At 33.7% G+C, this 17026-nt stretch overlaps 1 protein-coding gene across 8 annotated transcripts in view; it reads right to left on the reverse strand.

The window, feature by feature from the left end:
• MBD5 (methyl-CpG binding domain protein 5) overlaps nucleotides 1-17026 on the reverse strand; it is a 322424-nt gene that overhangs the window by 147366 nt on the left and 158032 nt on the right. For all 8 annotated transcript variants that reach the window (XM_081142057.1, XM_081142058.1, XM_081142055.1 and 5 more), the window contains exon 3: nucleotides 12064-12206. The gene's annotated coding sequence lies outside the window, so the exon portion shown is untranslated. The remainder of the gene's footprint in view (nucleotides 1-12063; nucleotides 12207-17026) is intronic.

Here is a 17026-nt window from a genome sequence, read left to right on the forward strand (position 1 = left end):
GATTAATGGCGGGGAAGATAGAAGAAAAATTCCAAACAGAAAGTAGCCGTCAAGATAGTACCAGTCCAAGGCCCAAGGTTTTCTAATACTCAAAAGACAGAGAGAATTGAATTATTTTTACTTAAAGCTGCCCAGATAATAGAACTAATAGAACTCTAATAGTAGAGTTAGATTCAATTGTGATCATGTCCTTTTCTTACTTAACTTTTGCTATTCATTTGTACTTAAGCCCTCATAATTTGGTAAAGCGAACTGGAAAATACAACTTTCCTTTAAAACGACAGAGAACAATTACATATAACTGTCAGGAATGTGGGCTAATAATGTAACTTTTCAAGCCTGATGCTGCCTGGCATTATTATGATTCATGGAGTCAAGAAAAGAACCCCCCATTCATGTGATCCCTGTTCCTTAAATCTCAAACAGTGTCTGGGACACTGTTCACCATCTGTGAACCACCTCTGGAGGGTGGGCTTGCAAATCCAGGTCTGAACAATGAACTAGGACTCCCATTAAATATAAACTTCTTGAAGGCAGGGAGTTGGTCAGCCTTGCTTGCAGCTCTATTGCTAGTGCCTGCCACAATGCCTGGAAAACAGTTATGCTCAGTCAGTACTTATGGAATGGCTAAATCAATAAATGAAAGAGTAAATAATAATTCCTGAGTGATTATTTGAGCTTTCATTCTGCAAAGACAAAATAACTAGGTAAAAAAATTAAATAATAAATTTATTTTATTTATAGCTCATGACATTTTCCCTTAATTAAAAAATCAAATAATATAGATTAAATAAAGAACTACTTATTTGGAATAAAAATTCTGTACTTAATCAGATGCCCAGTCAATGTCATGGCTTAACGACTTCTGTTTCATAACAAGGTACTTTCACCCATTCTTTATTAATTAGTAAAGATAATGAGAACAATAATTGTAACATTTTTTTCTAACCTAAACTATTATAGCCACCATAATACAGGCCCGACATACATTATCTCACTCACTCTTCACAACAAACCTATGACACAGATATTGTCACTATATTTGACAGATGAATAGAGTTGAAAAAAAATAATTTGCCCAAGGTCACAAAGATGGCAAAATCCAGATAAAATCAGTCTAACTCTAAAATAACTGGTTTAACTACAGATAGTTAACACACATGCAGAGACTCACACAACATCTATCTAGCCTTCTCTCTAACTCCAAGCATTAGAGAATATTCATCTTTTTAAAAAAATGTTTATTGAACACTTATTATGCTCCAGGCACTATGCTAGCTACCTTGCTTAAAAATCACTTGTAATTCTGAAATGCAATAAAAAATGGGAAAGACCAACATTGCTCTCTGAGAGCTAACTATTGAGAACCATACTGTGGAAATTCCCCTACTCTATTTATAACCATATGTGACCTATGTGCTTTTGTGCCCTACCAAGCTACACACATCTTAGAGGCAGGGTGGTACCAGATTCATGTTTTTGTATTCCCTAAAAATACCTACCATAGTGCTTTGCTCATAAAAAATTCTTAATAAACACTGTTCAAAAATTACACTCTGCATGAATTGAGTGAAATTTCCTTGGCTGAAAAAAGTGAAAATGAAGATTTAAATCTTCAAATCTTCTGTAAAATTACCTTATAATTAAAAAAATAAATGCGAGACAATTTTATTATTTTAAATATTTTATTTTATTGGTATGTTTTAACAAAATTTTCATATTTTCATGGAAACAATTATAAAACCTATTCTGATAAATCTCATGTTCTATATAAATAGCTTTTGTTTGCTTTTTCACATATTATAAACTTACATAATGCTCTTTTGATAATATGGCCTTCCCCTAAAATGCAGGTTAGTGCATATGATTACACAAGAATATAAAATTTCCATTTTAAAGGGATAAATAATAATTTTTCTATTTTCTCTCAGAGCCATTATTGTGATTACAGAAATATATGAAAACTTGATTCTTCAAAATATATATGTAATAAAAGAAACTACATCCTCACAGGAATTTTTTTATTTCCTCTTCTGAAACTGCATTTTGCTTCTTAGTCTGGATAAAAATAAAATCAATTTGAAAAGACAGATTTTAATCTCAGATGTTACTGAGCATTTTTTTTTTCTTGGTGGATAAAAGATACATGGCAATTCATGCTACACCATCAGAGATCAAAATCTGGCCCTAAGTTTACATGACTGATGGCTTTCTATTTGAACAGGCATAAATGTGAATAGTAACTGTAATGATGCTTACCAGACAGAGAGAGCTGATGCAACCTCAACTAGTTTCCCTTTTTATCTTTAGCATTAAATTGTTTCCACTATGGTAAAATGTTTTTGAAAACCACACACAAAATCTTAAGCATTGATTCAATGTAACACAAAAGAACACACACATCCATACAATGATTCCAGCAGACAGAACAAACACTGATGTTAACTATTCACAGAAAAGCTCATTCAATAACAAGTTTCCGAAATTACATGTTTGCCTAGGGTAAAAATCATTCATTTCTGAGTTATAAGTAAACCCTGAGGCGAGACTATTTCATTACGTAGTGCTATATGTTTTATTATACTCTTTCCTGACCATATATACCAATACTACTTATTTCACTGGTATTTTCACTGAATAATCTTTCTGGTTCTAAAATTGGAAACTTGACTACTCATTCTTCTCTGATAGGAAAAAAAATGCTACAGTAGTATCTTCCATCACCAGTCAGTTGTCTGGCTCTTAAGTGCTTAAAGAAGAAAAAAAGATATCACCCAGAACCATGGCAGTGCAGCCTTCCTATTAGTAATTCTTGTTTAGCTGTTCCTCCTTTGAATCACCTCACACCATCAGGTTTTCCTCATATGGGATAATACTAGAACTGGAATCTCTGGGAAACATAATTGCAGAATTGATTCAATTAATTTGTATTTCTGTTACCTACCAGTAAGATCTTGGGTAAGTTGTTCCATATAGTTATAGTTGACCTTCCAAATTATAGAATAATTATGGTAAATAAAGGTAGCAATATTTATGAGGGGCAAGAAATTTCTAGGCCCTGTGCCACATTTTACACATAATTTCACATTTGATATTCAAAAGCAACCAACCTATTAAGGTATATATGATCATTTGCATTTTACATAAAAGGACACTAAAGTTCAGAAATTTGAAGTAACATTATAATAAATGACAGAGCCAGGAATCCAATCTAGGTCTAAGTGACTAAATTGGTCATGAAGTGACATAATATACTTGAATGGTAAATATGAAAGTTAAAAAAACAACAACTCAGGAATTAATTCTGGTAATGATGGAGTATCTTCAATCAGACTTGCTATCTCACTGATAGCAATTATAAACTGGAAAATACTAATACAAACAAATAAAAACAACTATTTAAAGACACAATGGAGAGTGAACAAAAGTAATAGAAATGGGGAGAGAATTTAACCCTTCAAAGAAGAGAACATAGCTGGGCAAGATCTCCATTTATATGGCTTATCCCTTGAGGTAAAAAGTAGTGGGAATGGCTAAAACAAAGCAGAAGGCCAAACTTACTGGCTTGAGGTATCAGAGGCCATTGTGCAGGGTTGAAAGAATGGCTTATCGATAATTGAGGGTTGGGAGAGGTGGATTTCAGAAAGTAGAGCAGAAAGGGTATTAAAATACTGCATATATACTTCCACTTGGGCTGACTCCTGAACTGTGCATGCATGGGGAAGACTCCAAAGAACCCAGTGGAAAGTAAAAGACTGAAGGCTGAAACAAGGATTTCTGCTGCTGCCCACTGAATGAGACAGAGTTTGGAGTTTGAATCACATCAAATTAAAGCAGCTTGGTGAACAACTCAGGCTTCCCACATAAATCCTTGAAGGGATACATTTTAGTAGCAAAGATTATATCCCAGTACTAAGAGAGTCACCCAGGGATTAAGGGAAAAACCAAAAGATACTCATTCTTACAAAACATAAAACCAAACCCTCATTAAAGACAAGCAGCCAGTGATTTAACTGTTATAAAAAAAAGTCAGTGCTCTTTAGAGGAAGATAACAGAATCCAGTGTCTCTGAAATATATCATCTATGCAGTATATAATAAAACATTTCAAGATGTAAACAGGAAAATGTGACCCAATGTTCATAGAAAAAGCAGCCAATAGAACAGACTTTGAGATGACTCAGACAAGTACTTTCAGGCAGCTACTATAAATATTATCAAAAACAAGTAAAATATTATCATAATGAATGCACACAGAGGCTCTTAGCAGAAAAATGAAAACAATAAAACAGAATTCGATTGGTATACTTAAAATAGTTAAAATGATGTTATGTGTATACATAACTACAATAAAAAATTTTTATAAAAGGATTGAACTGAAATCAGAGAAGTGAAAAATGTAATATCAAAAGGAAAAATTCACTGGATGAGCTTAACAGCATATGGGAGACGACAGGGAAACCAACCAAAGAACTTGAAGACAGGTGAATATAAATTTCTGAAGAACAGATAGTAAATATTACAAAAAATATCCAGTCTCAGTGACTCACATACCCATGGAACAATATTGAGCAATCTATCATACACATATTTTAAGTCCCAGAAAGAAGAGAGGAAATGAGGCAAGAAAATATATTTGAAAAACTTAATGGGAGAAATTCTCAATGTTTGGTGGAAAACATCAACCTATAGATTCAAGCTAAGCAAAAATCTAGAAGGAAATATACAAGGAAACATAATCTAGGCACATCATGTTAAATTTCTGAAGATCAAGGATAAAAAGCAAATTTTAAAGTAGCCACAGAAAAAAGACAGTTAAATTCTGTCATCAGAAAATTGGTTTCATAGAATTCATTCTAGGCATTCGACTAGTCATTCAGCTTTGTTTCACTTTTAAAATATTTTTAAATTTGCAAACACCTATTTTTCCTTTAATCAGAGTTATGAGAGTTATTTGTCATATCTATGGTGGTAAAAGTATTTGTGAGACAAAAAAAGGTTAAAAACAATTATATTGATATTGTTCTGTATATACTAGTTAATTAGATAGGTGAAAGAAGTAGAAGGTATGCAAATCAATGGAAAAACTAAGAAAAGAATTTAGAAAGGTAGCTAGTTATATAATTAGTATATGGAAATAAATGGTTTTCCTATATCTAAGCCATGCCCAATTAGAAAATAAAAACTAGAAACAAGCCTATTTAATATAAAACACACACACACAAAATAAATTAACTCAGAATAAACAAATCTAGATATCTGCAAGATATGTTAATTTGCTTTCAGGACAGATATAATCAATATGATAAAGACTCCTTTTTCTGCCTGATCTATTATTCTAATAAGATTCTAATTAAAATACCAATAGGATTTTTTTATTGAGAACTTAAAAGACAATAACAAAGTTCATCTGATAAAAAGCATGTCATTATCTAGGAATAATTTGAAAAAAAGGAGTAAGAGGGAACCAGTCCTTGTAGATATTAAAAATACTATAAAAACAACATAAAAACATGAAAACATAAAAACATTATAAAAACATAATTAAAGAGTTTCGTTCTACAAAAGGAATAGAAAGAAATTTATATAATGGAGAATCCTGAATACACTACCTTATACATAAGTTTTTAAAATAGAAGGTGGCATTTTAAGGAAAGATAATTCAGTGAAAGTTACTAGGATACTAACAAGATTCCAGGTGATTTAAATATCAAAAATTTTAATTATTAAAAACTGGGGGTGGGGTGTGAAAAGGCAGAGTATAGAGGATTTTTAAGATAATGAAACTACTGTGTAGAATATTATAGTGGATACATGTCATTTTACATTTGTCCAAACCCATAAAATATATGACACTAACAGTGAACTCAAAATGTAAAGTGTAGATTCTAGATGGTGATGTGTCAGTGTAGGTTTATCAACTGTAACAAATGCACTCCTGTGGTGGGGATATTGATCATGGGGGAGGCTATGCACGTTTGGGGCCAGGGATTCTACGGGAAATTTTTGTACCTTCTTAATTTTGCTGTGAACCTAAAACTTCTGTAATAAAATAAAGTCTTTTAACAAAAATTAAGCCATAATGGCGGGGAAGAAAAATGGTGTTATATATTTTATCCTCTTGGACATAAATTCCAGAAACCATAACAGAAAAGACTGATAATCTGACTAACCCAAACTTAAAAATTTCAGTATGGGAAAAAGAAACTACCATAAATCAACTTGAAGGGCAAATTAAACTACAGAAAAAATATTTGAAACACATGAAAAAAGGCACATTTTATTAGTCTACAAAGAGCTCTTACAAATCAATAATAAAGAGACAAACAGCAGAAAGGCCACTAGCAAAGAACAATGGATCTGTTGCATTTATGTAAAAAAAAAATTGGAAGTATATGCATATATGTAAGTATGTATATGTGTGTATCACTTGTATTTGGATAGAAGATTTCTGAAATTAAAAAAATTGACAAGCAAAATAGAGACAGTCTTATACATAGAGAGCAGGCAGACAGCTCTGGGGGAGGGATGTTGGGGGATGGAGGGATTGAGCAAAAAAAAAAGAGAGAACTCATGGACATGGACAACAGTGTGGTGATTGTGGAAGTAGAGGGGGGTGGGTGGGGTTGGTAGAGGGCATAGAGGGGATAAAAGGTGATGGGAAAAGTTAAACTAAATTTAAAAACAGTTACTTGCAGTTACTTGTGGGAAGCAGAAAGAGGATAGTTTCAAATTTTACTTTTATACTTTTCTACATTATGTTTCTTATTTTAAAAACCATGAATATGTATTGCTTTCATAATTCAGAAGCAAAGCCTAACACAAACACTTTACTTCTGAAGAACCAGACCAGTAATATGCTGACAGTTTGATCCAACATATATTCATTTCTCTGGTCCCTGTTCACTCATGGACAGTATAACATGCTGAATTCTATTATAGAGTCAAAACATTTCAAAAACGGGAGTGACTTGCTAAAACCCAGTAAAACAAAAAGCAGTAAAATTCTAGAGTAAAGGAAGTAAAGTTAAATAAGGTAGCTCAATTTTACCTTAAAACTTTTTTTTTAATCTTTACATTGATTTAGGAATATATAGGAGAAAAGAGAAAGTAATTATTGCTGTTTTCATTTTGCTTCTTTAAAATCAGGACTAGACAGTCTTCTCTAGAAATTCCTTTCCCTTCACTTCCTCTGGGGCTCTGAAATCAATCAAGTCCTACCCTCTAAGGCCCATTATACTTAGCCTTTCTCTTATGGATACTGCTTCTCTATCCTCAGCAGTTTTTCTTCCAGGAAACTGGCCTCTCTCTCCAAGATTCTGGCTATTAATAAGCAATAATAGTAGCATCAGAAGTAACTTCATCAGTTGCATGCTCAGTAAAAGAGCATGCAGGCAAGGAACAATGACAGAAATTAATGTTAGGACCTGAGTCTTACCCTACAGTAGAGTAATCTGAGATACAATATATTGCATATTACATAGTTTCCAAGAAGTTTCTCCTAAAAATCCTGATCAAGATAACAGCTTTTCTAATGCAATTTCTTTCTGAACATTTAACTATATTGAATTCCTATTTCATTTATGTTAGCTCCTAAATAGTAACAGAAATAGCCAACATGTGTATAAGTGAAATACAATTATGTCATTTAGGGTATTCTATTTTTCTTCATACCCATAAATTTTATCTTCCAGTATGGCACATAACAGTTTTCAAAATATATAGATGAATAAATAAATGCTAAGAAAGGACTGTCAATTATTTATAAACCCAGCATATTAGAGTTGGAAACGATCCAACTTTTCCAATTCATAAGCATTCTGTAAGCTAACCCTGTCCTATCTCTGGTCACCATCATAACTATCACTGTCACACTCTTAGGAAATGGTTACTCAGTCTCACTGGGAATTTTCTATTGATGTTAAATTCCCCATCTAAGAAATCAGTCTACTCTAGTTTCAGATATACCCTGGGCCTTGGAATATAGACATTTGAAGCAAAAGTATCATTTCCTAACAATTCCCCCAAGTATTTTTACCAGTAATACAGGGTATTTACTTTGTCGTTATTGATGTTCTTAATACTATAAAGTCCTTATTGCTTAATTTGCATATTTATCTCCTCAAATCCCTTGTTTTTCACTCAAAGTTTTCCTAATTAGACCAGCACATCTCTAAGTCTATATTATGTTTTACTTCCAATTTCTGTGAGACATTATATAAAAGTCCACTAATACTGTATCATCTCCATTTCTCAAGAATCTGATTCTGAGGAATCAATAATGCTCAAAGTCACAGAGACTGTAATTGAAACAATTGAGATTAACTAAAGGGCCAAAGAGACAGGGCCAAGGGCCAAACAGACAGGGCCAAAATATCTGTTTTAAAAAGCTTCTCTGGCTGTGCTAAAGCATAGTCAGGGTGGAAAACCACTACTCTAGTAATCTGACCCATAGTTTAGAAAACCAAATCCCAATCTCAAAATGCATAGTCAACTGTTCATTTAACCATGTACTTTATGGTTTTTTTCCTTAAGGTTTCAACATCCACTTGGAAAACTAGATAAAAATATAAACCAAAGCCTTAAGTCCTTCAATTTATTGAAAAAACATTTATTTCCACTTTTCAGCATTTCAAACTCTCTAGTTTCTATCTCTGTTTACCATCTCTAATGTCTTTAGGGCATCACACTTGTTGATATATGTAATATGGACACATGTCTGTGACCATAAAACTGCAATCCTATTATTTGAACTGTGAAATCAAGTAAACAAACAAATACAATGATAGCTATTATTCTATAATTTTTAAAAGTAGAGCTATTCAGTCAAAGGGAAAAAGTATTATCAAGAAACTGTGTTCAAGAAATGGTACTGCCAAATCATTATAAGCAAAACATGTACATCTACTCATAGATCATGTCTTGTCACAAGTAAAACAACCATTGTTCTAGGAGAAGATAATTCTATTTTTAAAATTATTTTTTCTTTCCTAACTTTAGTCTCAGTTAAAATATATAGCTAAACTTATCTGTATAGATATAGAAAAGATAGTTGGTTGAATTGTGCCCGCCCCCCATACTTCAAATCCTAACCTTTGACACCTATGAATGTGACCTTATTTGTAAATAGGGTCTTTGCAGATATAATTCAGTTAAGATGAGTTAGGGTGGACCCTAATCCAATATGACCCTGTTCTTACAAGAAGAGAAGAGACAAAGACACACTAGGGAGAAAACTATGTGATGAGGGAGGCAGAGACTGAAGTGATGAGTCTACAAGCCAAGGACTGCCAGGAACACCAGAAGCTAAGAGAAAGGCATGGAACAGATTCTGCCATAGAGCCTTCAAAAGAGCATGGGCCCTTCGGACAACTTGATTTTGGACTTCTAGACTTAAGAACTCTGGGAGAATAAATTATTGTTAATTCATACTGCCCAGTTTTTGATAATTTATTACAGCAGACCTAGGAAACTAACCGAGAGAACCAAATTGCCTGTTTACTTTTATTTTTCTAGTGGAAACATCAAATCAGTTTCTCATACTAAATAAACATCTGATCAATGTATACATAAAAGATATTTAATCCCAAGAAGAAAATTCTTCAACTCTCTCTGCTTTGCACATGGAATATTTATCAATAATAGTGGTTGATAAAAAGTTAAAATTTTAGAACAGGTAGTAAGTCCATGGACACTCAAGTAGAATTTCTTGCAAAAATTTGGACTGTATATAGTTTTCATGAAACTCAAAGGTTAACAACCATTTTTTAAAAAAACTATGTTTTTTAACCATGATTTCTGCATAAATTGCATTTTCACAAGTTTCACATAAACTTTAAACTGCTTGATGGGAAACTTCAATGAGAACAAAATTTAGTAGCAGTACAACAGACACAATAATGTAAAAACAATTGGATGACTATAATGGACAAAGCCATTACTTATTTTGTAAGAGTTGAGCTTACTATAAGGAAGCCTGCTTCAATCATTTTGCAAAACGTAGGATAACTACATCACCTATTTATTGAATTATGTGCTGGGTGAGTGCTAAATATCTAAGCCTTTTACTAATGTTATCATCTATCCCATTTAATCCTTACAAGTATATTATTATTACCATCCAATTATAAAAGATGTACAAATTAAAGTGAAAAGAGAATCAATAATTTGCCCAAGGTCACACAGCTGGTGGGTCTGGCACAGGGTTAATCAGTCAGTCTTAACTGTTCTATGAATTTGTCATACCTATTAAGTCATATGCGCTGTGTTCTAATTACCTTTTTAATTACAAAAATTTTTTACAATGATAATTTATAAATAAACCTTAAAATATGAGAAATAAATGAAACAGCACTTCTGATTAGAACTATAAATATCTGTGGCATATTAATGACATGGGCAAAAATAGAATGCAATTAAAAGAGAACAAAGGGCTAGTTTTTAATGTGGAAGAAATATAAATTAGAGCCATCTGACACAAGATATGTTGCTGTGATTAAAGAATAACAAGATAAAAATAAGATGTGATATGTAGATGAGTTAGAAAAGGGACTATTAGAGAGAGAAATTTGACAATGGGTTGCTTATGGAGTAGCACTGTTTATGGGAACTACTACTACTAATTTAGCAATGGTCAATTTAAAGTACTTTTTAAATAGTTAAGTGGATTGTTTAAACTAAGAAAAGATTTAAATCATGATTAAAGTGTAATTCTGAGAAAAGAAGTTTTAGATAAGAAAGCAGAATCTTTTTTTTAAAGATCCATCCTTACAAACAGAAAGCATAAATCATCAGCAGTTCAGAAAGGTTAGGTGTGTTTTGCCAGAAGGCAGCCAGTGGGTAACTACTTATGGTTCTATAAAGCCCAGTGACTGCACAATAATGCTATTCTTATAACTATGAGGCAAGGGCAACACAGCTGCTCTCTCTTTTCTTTGGTGATCAGGATTTGCTGTCCAAAAAGTTGCAGAATAATTTGAATGTAATTAGATGAAATTTTCCCCAACAGAAAAGCAAGAATTAATTTTGACTCTAGTTACTGAAAGAAACTCAGAAGCTCTACACTGGGCTTTTTAAACATTTATGGTCTCCTTTACTTAGAAAGCGTTCCTCTAAGTTCAACTTAAAAAGCAGACGCTTTTGCTGGATAACCTTAGGCCTCTGAGTAGAAATAGCATTAAATAAAAAATTCTGAGCAAATCTTTAGTTTCTCTGTTGGTAAAAAATGCTTTGAAAAATTCAATTTTAGTGCATTCAACTTAAATTTTTATGAGTTTACTTTATTTCACTTTATATTCATCTACTTAAGTCTTTTTTTTTTTTTTTTTCCATGAAGGTGGAGAATGCAGATTCCTTATATTTATTTATTTATTCATTTTCTAAATCAGTCAATTTATCTCCAGGCAAACTTTCCCTTTAAAGGGTAAGGTAATTAATTTCAATTTTGAAAATGACACTGTGGTCCACAATCCTTGGTTGACTGTCCCTTCCCCCTCCCCCAGGAAAAGTAAGTAGCTTGTGCAAGTAACTAAAAATTCAATTGGATCTTTTGATGTAGACTTCTCACAAAATATAAAGCTATGAGGAATGTAAAGGGATGACTTCTCAAGAGGTTTGAAACACTTTAGAATATTTAAAAATAAGTAAGAAAAATGCATGAATTGAAACAAAAATTCATAAACGGTATGGATAATTTTAAAATAAATAGAAAATAATTCTAACTTCCTGAACTATTTAGTATTTGTAGTTCTATGTGTGTCCAAGATAGATATGAAGAGCCCTGTTTTCAAACATGGGAACTTAATTTCTGTTATTAAAATTTTTATTTTGCATTTAGGAATGTAATGTATCCCTATACCATGTAAGGGCAAAAGCAGCTTAGCGCAATGTAATTTTTGACATGCAACAATGCTCAGGGGAAAAAACAGGAGGGGAGAAATAGCTTAGCTATACTTATATAAATTACTATATTAAAGAACACTTTTAACATTTTCATTAAAACATAATTCTACTTATTTCTACATACTTAATAGAAAACTCAAAGCATCAATATTTCATTGCTTGCCTCCAAAAAATTGTTGACATCCTCTGTGGCCATCTGTCAAGGCAGTCATTCCTTTATATTTGATGGAATTAGAGAAGTATCACAATTCTTGATGAAGGAAAATATTCTGTGCTGTTGGCTTCTGGTGGTTTATGTCCTTGGTCCTGTTAAAAAGGGAATAAGGATGAATTAACCAATTTTGAACAGAGAGCCAGTTATTTTATATTTCTTTAGTTTCATATTTAAGGACATTTTGAGATTTTATGAGGTCTCATTAAAAATCATAGAATTTTAGTCTATTTACAGGACTTGCTACATTTATGACTACAGGCACAAAAGAGCTATATCAGTCAGATGATTCAATCCCCATATTTTACGATAGGAAACCGAAATCCAGAGAGGTTAAACAACTTAACCAACGTTACAACCAATTAGTGGCAGAGCCAGCGTGAGAAACCAGTTATTACTCCAAGTTCAGGGTTCTTTCCTTTAGTTGTCTACCTGGAAGGGAAACTGGGAGAAGCATTACCATGCCCAAGCTAATTTCTCAGCCCTAATGCTTAGAGAAAAATCTAGAACAAAAAACAACCAACATGATAGTTTATTATTTAGATTACTAATTCAAAATATGGCACTTGTTCAATGGATGTCTAAGAGATTATTTTATTAAAGTATGATCATCATTTTATTAAAAGTGACCAGTTACCATTACATTTCTGAATTTCATCCAGAGTCATAATCATTTATTTTTCCCAATCCTTAACTACAGCAACACAGCAAAAGAGTGATATTTTTATTATCTGCAGAGCAACAGATTGAAATTTTTAAAAAGAAAACTGGATTTTAGACACACCCTTGGTCAAAACCCTTCAAAGATATCCCATAACATTTAAGATAAAATTCAAAGGTCTTATCTTGCCTCAGATGACTGGGCCCCTGGTTACACTGACAGCCTATCTGATTACTCTCTCCTGCTTGGTATCCCACAGCTCCAGGAGCCTTGTTCTTCTTTAGATATGCTAAGCACACTTTTGGATTAGGTCTTTGACTTTGGTCTTCCCTAAGACTAGGACACTTTTTTCTAGATAGGCACACACCTCTTCCCAATGACTGAAACACTCTCTTTTCCATTGAGAGTTCCATGCAGATTTCGGAATCTGCTCAAATGTCACCTCCCAAGGTGGTCTTCTCTTACTATTCTAGCTAAACAACTTCTCTACCGTCCAACACTCACCCCTACTGGCCCTCAATCTCTAGACCCATACCTGCTTCATGTCCATTCATAGTATTCATATTTTCTAGATGTTATACAGCCCAACACAATCCCTATGGGGCCAGCTGTGTTTTGGAATTCAGTAGTATTTGAGTGATTAAAGGTAATATGATAAATGTACTCTAATTATGTAACATGTATCACCTCCCCATTTGAGAGATCTGGGACAGTATCCTGAAATGTTAGTATCTCTACAGAAAAACATATATGCATTTTAATTGATACTTAAAAAGAATAAATAGTCTCACCATTTTATAGCTAAATGAGTTTAAGATTAGGTTTTACCATTATGAGTGGCAAAAACTTTCAGTTTCAGAGTATTTTGATTTGGAATTACAGATAAGGGATTGTGGAATATACTACATATTCATTTATTCCTTTATTGCTCATCTCACCCATATAACGCATGCTCATAAGACTAGAAATTTCTTTCTTTTTGCTGCTGTATGTGCAGTGCCCCACAGATAATAAGTACTCAATGAATATTAGAAAAATGGATAAGCAAAGGCTTCTGTAAGGATGTTGTCTGTTTTGTTTTTCTTACATTGTAAGTAAACCCTATTCTATAATAACATAATTCTTCTCAATTGAAGGAATAGTTCAAAATATTATTTTAATAGATTCTTAAGATTATTTCTTCTTTTAAGGTTCATTGAAAGAAAAAAATGATAGATAGCATTTAGAAAAGCTGTAGGAAACAACACCTGGACTGTGTGATACAGGGGGAAGAGTTCTCAATTAGAATTCTAGAGATCTCAATTTGCTTCCTTGCATTTCCTTTTTTCCTTTTAAATTCTCACCCAAGGGCATGCTTAGAGAGAGGGAAAGAAAGGGCGAGAGAGAAAGGAGACAGAGGGAGAGAGAGAAGCATTGATTTGAGAGAGAAACACTGGTTGCCTTCTGTACGTGCCCAGACCGGGAATTGAACCTGCAACCCAGGTATGTGCCCTGGCTGGGAATCGAACCAGCAACCTTTCGGTGCATGGGATGATGCTCCACTGAGTCACTCCAGCTGGGTGTGTTCCTATTTTAAATTTAACTACTTATTTATCATTTCTCCATCCATCTAGCTCTTTCTCTTTGATTTAGATATCTCACCATTCTTGGCTCAATTTATTATCTATAAATTGAGATGATAGGACTTCATGATCTTTAGTAGTTTATGATTTTACTAACAGTCAAATAATTGAGGCAGTAACCATTCTATCCCAGAAGCTGCCTGGCCATTCTGAAAGACATATATTCTTGTTCATCTAATATACAATTAAAAAAAAAGACTTAGTTTTTAATCAAATATAAACATGTCTGTTTAGCTTCAATGAAATGACATATTTGTCAAATACGTATTTTAATGCCTAACTTTTGTGTAAGTTTCTGCATAAGAGTATGCCTAACAATATTTATTGAGCATTTACTGTGTGCCAGGCACTATTCTAAGCTCTTTACATATATTAAGCTAACAGCAACTCTATTAGATAGGTACTAATACTACCCACTGTGGTAGATAGGATCACTCCTCCCTTTCCCTACCACACATCCATGGAAGGTGTATTTACACCTTTCTGCTCTATGATTGTGTGCTTGCTTTGAATAAATGGAGTAACATCAGGTATCACACAAGCAAAGCCTTGAAATGCACTTTAGCAGTTGGGTTTCGCCCTTGCTATCCTGCCTTTTACTCTGAGAAAAAAGTGCCTTATGTAGTTGTATGTCCAAAAAAGATGAAAGACACAGAACAGAGACGTAGACCCATCCTAGATTAGACATACTCCTGCTTACCCACAGGCTGCTGATCGAGAACTAAATGCTTACTGTGGTATGCCAGTGAGATCTTAGTTTGTATTGCAGCAAAAGCTCACTTACAAACCTCCTTTTTACAGACAAAATGAAGTTCAGAGATTAACTTGTCTAAACTTTCATAATTAGGTGGTAGGGCTGTGATCTAAAGCCATCAACACTGGCTCAAGGGTCTACACTCTTAGGCCCTATGCTATATTGCCACTACATTACACTGGCTGTATTATATGATCCTAAGCTGTTTATTAATATGGCAGTGGGTGATCTGGTACATATGAAAACTCATGAATGTAAATGTAGTCTATCTAATTGTCAATGGAGCCCGGCTGGGCGTGGCTCAGAGGTTTAGCGTCGACCTAGGATCCAGGTGATCGGGGTTCGATTCTCGGTCAGGGCACATGCCCGGTTCTGGGCTTGATCCCCAGTCGGGGGCGTGCAGGAGGCAGCCGATCAATGACTCTCTCATCATTGATGTTTCTACCTCTCTCTCTCCTTCTCCTTTCCTCTCTCTGAAATCAATAAAGATATATTTAAAAAAAAGATTAAAAAAAAAAATTGTCAATGGACAAAATGTTTTGCAGCTTTGAGTGAAATGTTTTATCTTGAGACGTTAATAAATATAAATGTAAATAAGTACTGTTTTCTGGAGTGAGATTAATAAGACTAAACAACTCTTGAAGTACCTTCCCAACTCACCCTAGTCTAACCAGTGCTGAGAGCTCTACTACATGAATCTACCTCTGACCTTGACTGACCAATTCAGGCATGTGTGACCTAATCTTGATCAACCAAGTTTCTGTTAATATCTTGAAATTTGGACATATGACTGGGAATCCCCAGTAATGGGTCTACTCTGGAGAAAGCTGAAATCCCAGAGCTACCCTTGTTCCTTTCCTTCCCACCTGTCAATTCCATGAGATACTCCAGGATCTTTCCAGATGAATGCCTGCCCTTTATGAATAAGCTTGCACAAATCTGTTTTTCTTGTTGCCGCCAAAAGAAAGTTAACCAAAACAGGCTTTCGGGAAAAAACACACCAGTGTTCTTTTTGTTATAATTATCAAAATTATAGGAAGGCTTTCTTAAAGAGCCCCAGTAAAGTTTGCTTTTGTTTTTTTGTCCTATCCAAGTCATTTTACAAGTTGTAGTTACGGACTGTGTGTCCTCTGATACTACTTAAAAATTCTTCCAAATTTTAAAAACCAGGGGCCATGGATCTTAAGAGTCTGGACAGAATTATATTTTAGTAGAGGTGAATATAATAGATTCCCTTTGTAATTCTATGTATTTTAAAACACTTTATGTAGAATGAACTTTCTATTTTCCTTTTGATACTGCAAGACAAGTGAACATACAGGATTATTTGTGCCACTGATTCACTCAGAACTACTTATGAGACTCAAACATGTTCCCAGACATTGTTTTGGGTACTGAGGACAGAGTGAGGACAAAACAGACAAAGTCTCTGCCCTCAGTGAGTAGTGATAAGTGAGAATATATGGAATTTAATTTGAAAATTTCATGGTACTACTAGTAATGAAACTGGAACATCCATATACAGTGTGGAGATAAGAGTATATTAAATGTGTGAGCATATGGAGGTAAAAATCCTAGAGAAAGTTTATGTGCAATCTTTAACCTAGACCTAATCTTCAAGAGGGTTATATCAGAATAATGAGCCCTGCCAGAAATCATGTAAATAATGAAGTGCAACCATCACCACAAAGGCCATGTTCATGTTACACTTCTTACTTCACCACTGAGTTCATATCTATTATTATAGTATGACCTCTTAATACTTCTTCCAGATGACTAGGAGAGAAAACAGAGACTTAGAGGTTTGAAGAATCTGACCATTTTGAGTAGTGGTAGAACCAGCTATAGTCTGGTTTCCAAGTTTTCCAGTTTTACTTC

The sequence above is a fragment of the Miniopterus schreibersii genome (genome assembly GCF_964146895.1).
Source record: "Miniopterus schreibersii genome assembly, chromosome: 7".
Classification (NCBI taxonomy): domain Eukaryota; kingdom Metazoa; phylum Chordata; class Mammalia; order Chiroptera; family Miniopteridae; genus Miniopterus; species Miniopterus schreibersii.